The 11,391-nt window shown below is 39.6% G+C and overlaps 1 protein-coding gene and 1 long non-coding RNA gene across 5 annotated transcripts in view; one reads left to right on the forward strand and one right to left on the reverse strand.

Annotated features, from left to right (window-relative positions):
- The window catches only part of cadm3 (cell adhesion molecule 3), a 150,825-nt gene that overhangs the window by 91,028 nt on the left and 48,406 nt on the right, over positions 1–11,391 (reverse strand). The window lies entirely within an intron of this gene.
- LOC148154549 (uncharacterized) lies at positions 10,584–11,248 on the forward strand. The gene is made up of 2 exons (XR_015765900.1): positions 10,584–10,634; positions 10,723–11,248. It is a non-coding gene; the product is annotated as an uncharacterized LOC148154549 (long non-coding RNA).

Below are 11,391 nucleotides of genomic sequence, written 5' to 3' on the forward strand. Positions count from 1 at the left end.
TCATCTAAAAGAGAAGCAACGAATTCTGTTTATCATCACCTTTACCATTATCACACAGCATATAGTGGTCGGTGGGCCAGTGGTTCGTTCTTGCTCTGTTGCCACGCAGGAAGCTCCTGTTTTGAGACCACGACTGTCTCAAGCTGTGCCATAACCCTTGTCTTCTCTATTTCTCCTCTGCTCCAATTAGCCAGAACTCAGAACAAAGACTCAGAAAACGTGGGGAAAAATACTCCTCCCATAAAGCCCGGCCTATGAAAACAAACAGTCTCCATGGCACTTATTATAAGTTCAATCGTCATAAAAAGCCTTGCCCCCACTAGTGCCACAAAAAATGAAATCTCCCTGTTTGTCTCTTGGATCCAGAAGAGAAATGCACAGTGCAACTACTACAGCTCATCATGCAGGTCCGGTCCAAGGCAGTATGGGGCCTAGAGTAGAAAATGATTTGGGGGCCCGACTTCCTGTTGAGAATCCGGGGCCTTGTGTAGCTGGCCGAGCTTAAAGGAAATCGAAGACAGCAATTTTGTTGAAAAGTGAAGAAATCCTGCTGAAACACAAAATTTAAACTTATAGTATCAGATTGTAGGCATGGTAACCCAACAATCAAACTATAAATATAATTATTTGCACTTTTACAAAGTAAACTTGCCCATTAAATCTTATATATATAAATGTTATCCAATTAAAAGTCTTAATTTATCTCTGCTGAAACTGTAAAATTACATTTAAGAGGATTCTCATTCTCAATAAACAAATGTTAAAACTCTAGATCAATAATCTTGGTAAACATTTAATCATTTCCATGGAGCCCCTGAAGGTCTGACTGCTTATGAAACAAAATGGCATTAGACTTATAAGGCGCTTTTCTGGACAAACAAAGATGCTTTCTAATGAAATCAGTCATTCCCATTTGTACGATGAAGGTCTCAAGCCACAGGATTGCAGCAGGATCTTGAGATGACATTTGTTGTGAATTGTACAACTGCATAAAAAAAAAAAAAAAAAAGAATGACCTGCAGGAGCCTTGGGGCAGTCTGACAGAAGTGAGGCTGCCAAACACCAGCACTAGGCTCCCTCTGCTCCCTCCAGCAGGCAGGGCAGGTGAAGCATCTTCCCCAAGGACACGACAACAGGGGCTCGAACCGCCAACCCACCAAGTACAAGACAAACTCCAACCACCGTCACCATCGCAAAGCTCAGCTTGCTTTGCCTCAGACCGGCTCTGGCATCATCTCATTCGTCTGTGGAAAATTATATCAATCACCGACGCTACAAGCAACTAGGGGTGTGAGAAAAGGACGTTCAGTTTTACCACATGGTATTGTGTACTTTTCTGTACTCCTGTGACAATAAGTAAAAATAAGAGCTATATATTAATCTTGTAGGTAACTTTAAGTATGGCTGTGACTGAGCGGTACAATAATCCTAGCCCCACAAACATAAATACTTCTCTTGAAAAAATTTGTAATCCGTTTTTTAGGACACCTGTTAGGTTAAGAAGTGTGATTTGTATCACTAACTAAACACAGTAACTGTATTTAATCATATTTGCAAATTTATTGGTACTCAATGAAAAAACAGCAGAGAAAATATTAAAACTAATAACAATGGGGGCATTTAAACGTCATTAATTGGAATTTATCGTCATAACAATATATCAGAATTCTTATCATGATAAGAAATTTATCACAATTATTGATAAACGATACAACCATATAAGCAACATTATGTTAGTCCACCTTATCTGTGAAAATGCAGCAGCAAAATAAACTAAAAAAAAGATAAGTGCAGAGCATAAAAGGTGAGAGATTAAAAATGAAGGAAGCCCTCCAGGAAAGACAAATTTAAAAATGTTTGACTTGTTCTTCCTCTAGTTCTGGAACATTGTTTTCTTTTTCTAACTTAGAAATATTTTTGTTGTTATGGATGTTGTTGCAAAGCTTTTTACTCGTTAACAACACCAATGGTTGATGATGACACAGCTAATAGACACAAAGGCCACAAAGATTTGACTTTTTAGTTAGATTTATAGTTTGATTGTATGCTATGGTTTACCTTGTAGGCTAAGTATGTATACATGTGCATTGTTGCAGAAAATTATATTGGCCATCTGAGAATGAAAATCTCCACATTAGCACTGTGACTGTGTGTGCATATATACAGCATTTATTTCTCATTAAAATTTCACCAGAGTTGAAGTCGGGCCAGTCTGTCAGGAGCTTTTTCTCCCAGTCAGCCATTAGCTTTGTCTTATGTGAACCTCACTTTTGTCTTTCTTCATATAATCATAAGAAGTTATAATTATGGGAAAATCGTAATGATGTAAAGTTGAACTGCCTGGAACTCCAGGCAGCCAAACGGGGAAGCAATTTAAGCTCAGAGGTGGAAGGAAATTTGCTGACAACAAAAACATGAAATCAACTTTCAATCTGTTTAAATGCTTGGACTGAACTGAGTTTTTTGGTTTTTTTAAAGTGTTTATTATTGGGTGTGGTACTCCCTGGACAAGCAATCGCTCCATTGCAGGTGTTTCTTTAAGATGATTAATAAACTACTGCAAAGATATATCAGCAGATTGTTGAAATAAAACATTATAATTAATTTTACATTCTTAAATTATAAGGGCCTATTTTTCACTGTTATAAAGAATAACCAAACAGTAATAAAATCTATGAAATGCATCTGATTTATTCCATTGACATTTCTTTAGGACAGTATTGCACAGGAAATGTGCTTTTAAAGCAATTCTTTACTGCAGTAGTACAGCTGGAGTAATCTATAGGAAGGCTGACTTGTGGGCCCACATGAAGTCTTTGGAGCACGGTGATTTAACAGCAGTCTTGACACACAGCAATAAGGTTAGCAGAGTCTTTTCTGTTGTGCCTGAATTAGGAGCTCTCTAATCTTACTTGGCACTCCATATCTGGAGAAGCTGTGCCAAAGTACAGGCGGAATGAAGAAACCTCTCCTGGAATGACTCAGTTCTTACATTTATGCTTATGTCTCAGCTGAAATGCATTGTGCAAATAAAAATATAATCCTGATAAGCAATGCTTACAGATTTGGATTTGGGTCTGCGTCAGTGTACAAGTTCAGTTCCCAAACAGATCGGAACCATTCGTTTAATTAAAAACTACTCCATCTTCTACGCCATAAAAAGAACAGACATTAAATATTTCCAACCACCTTGGCAATTAACATATTCACCCCCTTCTCTCTTCTTCTTCCATCTGTCTCCCTCCATCTTCCCCCCCTCCTTGCCTCCATCTGCCCTGATCTCCTCCTCAGCTTCCTCTCGTCCTCCCTCACCTCTTCGTCCTTCTGTTGATCCTCATCCTCTGCTCCAAACCAACTCGTTTACTTCTACCCATCCCCTCGTTCCTTCTTTCCCTCCTTCTTTTTGTCCTCCCAGGGTGGCTTTCCAGGGCTGCTGCTAATTAACTCAGGTTAATGAACTTTATTTATTGTAACACACATCTCTCTCTGTGTGCATGCAAGCCCCTATAGACCTACATTCAGAGATTTTTATGTTGTTTATTTTTTTTTTTTTTAGCTTTTGCTGTAGAAGAGTGTGGCTGTTGCTTTGCCAGGAGGTAATTATCTTAGTTTGAGTGACTCTTTGTGTGTGTGGATGTGTGTGAGCCTCCAGAAGCTTATTACCAGTGTGGATTTGCTTGCACGCATGTGTGTTTGAGCTCAGTTGTATTTGCTTTGCTGGGAGGAATTTATCTATTTGTGCGCACGTTCGTGGGGTAAAGTATGTGCACCTGTGTGATTTATGAGATTGTGTTTTATCTGCATGTGGCTGCGTGCTTATGTGTGTGTGTGTGTGTGTGTGTGCGTGCGCTTCTTAGCATAGCTGCAGGGAATTGTGCGCGGCAGACACAGTCATGTGTCACGGTGCCGCAGAAGCTGTACACATTTGATGAGAAACTCAGCCAACGGTGTACGGTTTGATACGCTGTGGTATGACACAGTCCATTACGCACATACAGAAGCATCTTCTCACACTTTCTGCGAGGAAGCCCCCACCACACACACACACACACACACACACACACACACACACACACACCCCTGGCCCCGCCCTTCCTCCTCCCCATTACTGTAGGCACACACTGATCCTCATAAAAGATACAAATGTAACATGTACACGCTTGTGTCATACAAACAAACAGAGCTTAAAAGAAAAAAAAACATTAATTTATAAGAAGATACTTAAAGCACACTAGATCAAGTTAGATACATAAGAGATGCAACCTCTTCACACACACACACACACACACACACACATCCGGACACAGAGCAACCTCCCCCACACCATCCATCTATGCCCAGCTGTCCCCCCCTCGATTACCACCCATCCCCCTGGGTAAATGTGCATGTCTCTGCCCTTCTGCCCACCTCTAGATCCTACACTGGGAGCCTTGTTCCCCACCTTCTGTCCCCCTTTTTCCCGCCTTCTCTGGCAAAATATGCAAATTTAAACCAGATATCTCCCACAGAACAAAAATTTGTGATTTACATCAGATCCACTCATTCTCATTCTTTGACAAGCACTTCTCTGCCTCATAAAGTATGGTGAAAGGCTTCGTTTTCAACTAAAATCTTTGCAGCTTCGTAGATTTTATTGATTCCATCATTGCATACTTTTTTTTTTTTTTGCTAGTACATTCACACTGACAATAAAAACCTAGCTGGGTTGTAAAGTATGGATTTCCACGGCAGGATTAGATAAAACAGAAAATAGTTAAAAGGGTCAAAACTGCTAACTCTGCTTGGTTTGTATTTTGGGGCTGATAATGTCACAACAGGCAGGAATCGAGCTGATCAGCTGGCATTAGTGATGGAGTCAGAAGCATGTCAGAGATGATGATGATGAACTTTAGGAAACTGGCAGGAATCTTTTCAGGTTCTTGTTTCCATATTTCCCTTTAATTGGATTTCCTTTTTGTGACATAAATATCTGTTTGTGTGTAAAATCTACAACAAACTCAGAACAAAAACAAACGCTGCTGTGAGAACGTTGGATGAACCAGGTGATAAAATGTTATTATCATGGGTTAAAATTTCGGCATGGGTTAAAATGGGTTAAAATTTCGGCAAATTACTGTGAAAACCTTGTGGGAACACAACCAAAACTTAATCCAAGTCAAACAAGTTTAACAGCAATTTAATAAACACCAACAAAATGTATACAAATCTCTAAATTGTAAGAAAATTATCTCCCTCATTTTTCTGGTATTTAGCTGATAGAAATAATTTTTCTAACATTAACTCACCAAAACCAGAAAAGCTTTAGTTTGATTTATGGTGTCAGAAAACGAGAAATGCATATTTGACTTTTTATGCATTTAAAAAAAAAATGGTATGCCAGATGAGTTTGACTGATTTTACAGAAAGATTTAACCAGCAGCTTACATAAGAAAATAAAAATTCTTATTACGTTGTCCTCCTGTTGTTACTTGAGGTAAGTCGGGCAAAATAAGTGACATAAGTGGGGAGACGGCTGGTGGGCAGGATTGTAGAGAGGCTTGGGGATTTGAGAACCCCCTGCCTGCAGTCTTAGCACAAACAAACTCCTTAACCTTTTTGTTTTTACACCATCCCGCCTTTTTTTGTGAAGCCTGAGCATTGTGGGGGATTTTGCCAATCACGACCCCCTCCTTCTTACCACCTCCAACAACCTACCCTTCCTCTAGTGGCTGTCAAACTTAGTTAGCTCAAAGCTTAGACCATCTCCCTCCTCGTTCTCATCCTCCACCACCACTTCTCATCCCCCCTCTCGTTTCACTATACACACACACAAAGACGTAGGCAGCACACCAGCAGCATCACATCCCAGCAGAGTGTCTGCAGCAACAGCAGCAACATCGAGGCGCCAAGCCGGCCGCCCCACCCTGCCACGGGAGCAGTGCAGTGAGAAAGACAGAGGAGCGAGGGGTGAGCGGAGGAAGGAGGGTGGAGGGGGAGTCGGGAGGGGGGCTCGGCTCGCGGAAAAGGGCAAGCAGCATCACTGCTGACAAAAGAGAAAGAATAATGATTTGCCAAGAAAGAGAAAGACGGAGTGAGTTGGAGAGGTAGGAGAGAGAAAAAGCACAGGGGAAAACCGAGGAAGAAGGGAATGAAAGAGGCGAGCGGAGAGTGAGAGGTGAACGAAGGACATGGCAGAAATAAGCATATATAGATAGATGAGAGCAATGAGGAGATATGACAGGGTGACTTAGAAAGGGGCGAAACGACAAAAAAAAAAAAACAATGAGAGCAAAACGGAGGGAAGTGGAGCACAGCAGAAAGTGAGAAATGAAACGGAGGGATTGGAAGAAAAAGCAGAGACATGCTGACACGATGGGGTAGAGAAAAATACCAACAACAAGAGCTGAGGAAACTAAAGCATGTCTTTTTAACCAGTTTTCCTGCATAAACTCTTCTGAAGTCACCTACTAAGTGGACAATGCTAGAAGAGACAGGAGAGCAAATCGTTGATTAAAATGAGCTGGTTAATAAAAACAGATTAGCAGCATGAGTTGGTCAAACCAACAGAGCATCCTCTGTAAGTTTGTAGCATGAGAAAGCCTGTGTGTGTTTCCTGCACCTGAGCCAAACCCGGGTCGATACTGCTTTGGATCCATGTTCCTTTTGATCAATCAGCTCCTGTTCTCATATTGTTTCTAACATTATCTCTGCTACAGGAGGGGAGCTAAAGAAACTTTTAAAGGCTGCGTATCTGCCAAATATCAGGCTTTATTGACTTGACTGGTTGAGTTCCTTCAACAATCTGGCAAAATATTCATGTCCTTAGAACATTTTAACTTTGTACTGTGTTTAAGATACAAACTGCAGGGTATTTTGTTTGACCTTTACATGACAGACAAAACAAAGTTGTCCGTAATTGTAAGTTAGACCATTTTTTTAGTATAAATACTTTGGGAAAGTCCAGTAGATATAATAGCAGAAAAATCTTTCCTCTCATCACCATGTGGTCCAAAACTGCCATTGCTGTGGAAGTAAGGACATCAAACAAATGTGTAATGAATGTTTACATTCCTGTTTGCTATATATATGTCATATTCCACTGCAATTTCAAATCTGGCAAAAAAAAAAAGGTGAATAACTTGTAAAACGTATTCTGCGTTAGACTCTGCTTTTTGTGGCCTTGTCTTTGGCCATACAGAATCAGCCTGCAAAAGATTTTGTTAGAAATAATTTACACACAAAAAACCCGGGGCTATGTTGAGCAAACAAGAATATTATTTTTTGCAGCTCCAAGCAGTTTTGTTGCATGGCCAGTCAGCAGCAATAAACTATCAGCGCGGTGAAAGCAACTTCATTTCCCTCAGAGAGAAAAGCCTTCTTAATAATTACTGCCTGAAAATAGTACTTACTTGTATTCATATTTTTTTTTTACAGCTCAAGACACTCGTGCTTCTCTGACAGAGTTTGGACTTGTACAAGAAATGTCTGTCTTGATTTGCATATTTTAGAGTTACAGGTAAAACACCACAGTGCACCACTACGCCCAGCTGGCTGCAAGCTGATTTTGATGCTGGTTGAAAAGTTACACAGGATGAGCCTCGGAAAGGGATCACTTCACATTTCATCAGCAGCTCCTGTCAAACGTTTCCTTCTTTTGGATCTTTTCAGGATTTTTAGTGTTTTTACATGGAAACTTCCTACTTCCTTCAACTTTGTTCACATTTTGTACAACAAGGAACTCCGCTGTATTTTAATGAGATTTTTCAAGATTAACCAACACAAAGTAAATCATTCACTAACAGTTTTTACATGATGGTCTCCATTTGACTCCTTTAGAGACAATATCCACCTTTGGCTAAAGTCAATGCTGCCAGCCTTTTGGGGTCCTAACAGATTTCCACAACTACAGAATAAAATCTCTGCCCAAAGTAGCTCAGACTGGAAGGAGAACAACTGTGACCATCAACTTCCACTCCTGTCTTGTGTCTGTCCTGCAGACACAAAGTCTTTAGCTTCATACATCTCCCCATCAGCTCTGACCAGCTTCCCTTTTATACAACTGGGTTTAAGATGACAAAAATGAAGAAAATTCAAGGCAATGTTTAGTCTTGCTGAGATGCTTCTATCTAAATTTCAACAACACCTGATGCATATTAGAGAATGATAAACTGGATGGAAACAGAGCCATAGTGATGCAACACACTGGCTGCCTCTGGTCTGAGCCAGCACACGGTAAAGTCATGAAACTAATGAGCATCTTCCTAGCTATGAAGTAATATCCTCAATTTCCCATGAGATGAAAGTAATACCTGAAAAACGTATCGTGCTTTTCTTTCTCTTTCAGGTTTGCTTGAGTTATTTAATTGCAAGGTTTGCTTTATTGGTAGGACAATTGCTTCTTCTACTAAATTGCATCCATAACAGATGCTGCCACCATTTGGTAATGATATGCAGCTCAGTTTATTTGCTTTAATGCAGTTAGCGGCCCACTGTTTTGCATCCTGTGCAAATATCACCTTAGATAAGCAAATGAATGGAAAGCCGAGCGGTCAGCTACTTTTTCCTGTACCGTATATATCTCAGCAGACATCTTGGCAGTGTTTCCTCCTTATATTAGAATACAGTGCAAAGCCCTTTGGTAATTTTGTTCACTTTCCTGCAGCTGTGCCAACTGAGCACCTTCAGAATCAAAATGAATTGGCTACAGACTGACTGCGAGGAGCTCTTTTCTGCACCAGTAAGCAAGCCCACTTCAAAAGAACCTCAACCATCAGAAATCATCATTTGATAACAAAAAGGAAAAGCGAGCTTTATCTCTCCATCTGTACCCTCACACTCAAAGATGTGCACATACACACACACAAACACAAGAAAATAAAGAGTGAAATCTTTAATGTCTTGGCAAATGCACTGAGTGCCTCTGCCAATAGACCTCTTAAAGAAATGAGTAGTCAATTACCAGAAGTCTGCCCTTTTGACAAAGATCTCTGAACTTGCAATCAGGAGCCTGAGAACCTGCTCTGTCTGCCCCTCCATAAACAACCAACTTCACAAACAGCAATCAGACTCACACAATATTAGATTAGCATAAAACAAATGTGCAGACTGGGTGATAATTTATTATCAAAGTCTATGTTTCAATTTAATTACATTCTGATAAAATTACTGCTTCCGCAAATTGTTTTCTAAAGGTTTCCAATCAAAACAACCTCTGATTAGACATTTGTCCATGAAAACCCTAATGGTTTGTTCATTATGTTTGTATTGGGAAGCTGAAATTTCTGCTTTTCTGCTGTGCATTTAGATAGAAAGTAGATCTGAGTTCCAGCTTCTGAGATTAATTGAACACAGTGCAGCATACAATTTGCTTTTTAACACTTTCACACATAACAGAGGTGTGGTGATTGACCTCTGTCCATAACTACTAATGTGAGAGAATATTGATTTAATAAAAGAAAAGCATCCAAATCAATGCTGATGCTGAATCACAGCACTGATTTCTCTCCTGTTGCCGAGTTGAAATTCAAATCCTTCAAAACGGTCACAGAGTGCTTTATCAACGGCAACCCTGTCCTAAGAAGAAACTGTTTAAATGTTACAGTTAAAATAATTATATTATTATGTTTGACAGCATATCTGCTCAGTTTGCTCATCTTATCTCATTAAAAACAAAACTTCTGGTGGGAAAATCTGACTATTTCTGACTCCCAAAGCAGAGATTTTTCAAAGAGACGTATCTTTTTTTGTGCATCTGAGCCCATAAGAAAATGGTTTTGTCCTGCACTCAATATTTAAATGTGTTTTATGCATAAAGTATAAGTCAATAATTACCAACATTGATTATTAAGCTGCTGGCTGCAGCTCAACTTCCTGAGCAAACAGTTTGAATAATAGCCCAACCAAAAAGAGTTAACTCCTCGCTACTCTTTGAAGAACAGACAATTAACAATAAAAACATTTATTTAAAAACAAAGACTAAATTTAGCAAGAATCCAGTCAAAATGTTTTGCTTGAAACTTAAAAAAAAACCTAATATGCTGTATAGAAAACATGTATAGAACTGTGATCAGTAATCAGTATCTAATTGTCGTTTTTATGATTTGAAAAACGAAATTACATCAAGTTACACATTTTCATTTAAAATCTGTGATATTTTACTCAAACTTAATGCATTGAGAATTGTATTCGTCTTGTCTTGGTTCACAGCTGTCATCATATTGTACAAAGTTACACATCAACGTGTGCAATGTTCAGACAGAAAGTCTTGAATCTTTCAGGCTTTTTCCTTTGGGCCAATGCGGTTATTTTACACTTTGATGTGACGCTCTGCAGACCTTTTGTTATGACAAAACTAAGCTGTGGCCTATGCATTCTGCTCCACTGCTCCTTGAAATGCTTCAAACACTTGAAAGGAGTCCATCTGTGCCTTACTGAATTCAGTGAAAGACGAGGATGATTAAAAGATGCCCACACCTGCCTAAGGAAGGGCTCACAGTTAATTGTGTATCTTGAAGTGAAAACATGATGTTGAGAAAACTGTCTGCAGACCGTCATGGTGGGACTGTGTCAACAAGGTGTTTGCCAAAAGTCACCTGAAGGACTGTAACAGGGCGGCCGTTTGCGGTTGGATTTTACGGTGAAGAAGACTTCAAGAGGTAGAGTCAGGTGGAAACAGCAGTTGGTTTATTCTCTTCCCAGCATCAACACACACTCAATCACAATCCTTTTTCTCTCCTCACACAGGTGAAACCACAGGCTTAAATAGTCTCAGCTGTGCTGGACCCAACCACCTCCAATTCACAGGGGGATCTCCCTTAACAAATCTCCACCTATTTAAATAAACTACAATTTATTAAATATAAACATTTAAATTTACTTTTTATAAATATTTTATATTTTTTCTTACACCAAATGAAACACCACAAAAAACCCATAAACAATTATCTCCCCACACTTTTCAATGGCCTCTCCCGAACCTATAAATGGTGTCTGGACCCCCGGGGTTGTATTTGTCCAAACACCCTGGAGCGGACACAGAAAAGACAGGTGAGTCACTCATTATCAGCACTCCACACCTAACAGATATTGCACAAACCTTTGCTCAGTTTTACCCACCAGTAGCTCCTTGCTCTGAGTAACAATTATCCTCCCTCCACAGGCAACCACCTCTCTTTCCAATGAGGAGCAGCTGTGCAGAGCCCAGAACAAAAGGCTACATGCTAATTACTAAAATATTCAATAAATACAATTAAAACTTCTCGTGTGCAAATTGTTGTTTATGTGCAAATCTCTGCTTAAAGTGCAATGCTAAATAAAGTGCTTGTTAATAAAGTGCAAAAAGTGTTTTTAAAGTGCTAAACAGTGACTTAAATACAAATAGACCCAGTAATGAAGCTCTCTTCATTACATTTC

Source organism: Poecilia mexicana, unplaced genomic scaffold, assembly GCF_051168715.1.
Source record: "Poecilia mexicana isolate PSO_F unplaced genomic scaffold, ASM5116871v1 scaffold_17, whole genome shotgun sequence".
In the NCBI taxonomy this organism is placed as follows: Eukaryota; Metazoa; Chordata; class Actinopteri; order Cyprinodontiformes; family Poeciliidae; genus Poecilia; species Poecilia mexicana.